The sequence below is a fragment of the Pogona vitticeps genome, chromosome 5, assembly GCF_051106095.1.
Source record: "Pogona vitticeps strain Pit_001003342236 chromosome 5, PviZW2.1, whole genome shotgun sequence".
Taxonomy (NCBI): domain Eukaryota; kingdom Metazoa; phylum Chordata; class Lepidosauria; order Squamata; family Agamidae; genus Pogona; species Pogona vitticeps.
In genome coordinates, this window is record NC_135787.1 from 62980736 (window position 1) to 62983082 (window position 2347).

Sequence of the window (2347 nt, forward strand, 5' to 3'; positions counted from 1 at the left end):
AGGTAGATGAAGTGCCTTATGGCTTCCTCATTACTCAGCAAAGAACTGAATCTGAAAGACACTGAAAATATGCTAGGTTCAACTGCAGGACTGAGAGAAGGGTCTTTAAGTGTTGCACAGTGTGTCCCTACTGAGGCAGGGAAGGTGATAAAGGAAGCGAAAGAGGGACAGGGCCCCCCACAGAAAGCCCCTTTGACATGAGGATGGGGACAGGTAGGACCCAAGGAAAGCAGAGCTCCATATTCAATTCTCCAAAAGAACCCCTCCGGTTTATGAGAATGGGATGATGTGCTTCTGTATCCATGATTCAAAACCGAGGAAATGGCCCAGTATTGCTGCAAAATATTGTACCTGCATTGCCAGCAGGAAAAAGAATGCTTTACACAGCAAAGGGGAGCCTGAATGTTGACAACACCAAATGGCAACAGTCAAGACGGTCTACAGGATACCGTCTTCTCCTCACTACCATTCACACTTGTTGAAAAAGACCCCTGACAATTGCTTTGGTTCTCCCAATATTTCTTGGTGAATGTGAAAAACTGAGAGGCTGTGGTGCAGCTCACTAAACACTGGGAGGTGTGGGTGCGAAACAAGCTTCTGAGCCCCTCAGAATGACTGCTCTATTATAAAACAAATTCAAAGAATCAAAAATGTTGTGTTTCTCAAGGATTCCCATAAGCAGATACCACTTAGCTTTCTTTGGCTTAACCATCAACTGCTTCTTTCCAGGAATCCTATGACTTGAAATGTCCTTCAAAGTGCTGCATGTCAAGAAGTTATGAGATATTTAATGGCCGTGTCATTGGCACAAACATTAATGTTATATTTATTAGTTAGTTCAGGAGTGGGAGGGAAGGGACATGATGGCACTGGGGGTTAAACCACAGAAGCCTCTGTGCTGTAAAGTCAGAAGACAGTCGTCGTAAGATCGAATCCACATGATGGAGTGAGCACCCGTCGATTGTCCCAGCTCCTGCCAACCTAGCAGTTCGAAAACATATAAAAATGCAAGTAGATAAATAGGTATCACCTCGGTGGGAAGGTAACGGTGTTCCGTGTCTAGTCACACTGACCATGTGACCATAGAAACTCTCTTTGGATAAACGCTGGCTCTATGGCTTGGAAATGGGGATGAGCACCGCACCCTAGAGCCAAACACGACTGGATTAATTGTCAAGGGGAACCTTTACCTTTACCTCAGGAGTGGGAGACTTTTGGCTCTCCATGTCTATTGGAGTTATAATACCTGTAATTCTCTACCACTGGCTATGCTGTGTGGGGATTCTTGGAGCTAGAGTCAAAATATTTGACTCAGTTGCAAGAATACTGCTGTTTTTCACACTGATTTTTTTTTTTACTACAGAAAAACACACTGAATTTTTTAACTGATGAAACAGAAAACACACAATGACTGCAAGGTTGTTTTTATTAGCAGAATTTCAAGTGCCTAAGAGAATACTATAGAGTCTATGGTGAAATTGGCAGGGGCTTGGAGGGGTGGGTACTGGATGACTATACACAGGTTAAATGGGTGAGCTACCGTATATTATTATATATTTTTAAATATAGCATTAAAAATATTTCCTCAGACAGGAACTAAGGATTTATGGCCATAAAGGATGCTTTCTTTTCACACTGAAGGCCATGGTAAAGTTAAACATGACAGACACCTGCCATGTGGGATGACTGGAGACATATTCTGATTGGCCAGAATGCTATGTTATGCAAATAGCTCTTTCAGAATTCTCAGAAGTTACAAAAAAACAGAATGATTTCAGAAGTTTCAGGGGTCAAAAAACAGTAATTAAAGGGTCTGAATTAGAGCCAGGAATGGCAGAATTCCTGTGGAAGAAGAGACAAGAGGTTAAAATGGAGTTTTTCTACCTAGGTATACAAATCTCATCTTATCAATGTTTTCATCTCTTTTCTATTAGCTGCAGATTGTGTCTTTACATGGGTAAACAGTGTTATTTTTTTAAAAAATCACAACTAGAAAACCCTTTGCCCAAACGTCCCCAAATTAGACACAGAGCGAGAACAGACTTTCTACTACATCTGTGTTGATTTTAGTGCTGATCTGAGGTCCAGTTTCATAGTTCAGAAGGGGTGTGGGTGGTCCTGATACTTTACTTATTTGTGTCCATCCTGGAGTAAGGGCTCTGATGACGGTTACTAAAAAACACATTAGAATGCTTCAGGATGTTGGCATACATGAATTCTCACATTCACCTTACCATCACCTCAGGAGCTGCAACAACTGTGAGAGGTAGTGAGTTCTCTAGCACTAGAGGTGTTCAAGAGACTGTTAGACAACTATCTGTCAGATAAAGATGGCTTTGGATTCCTG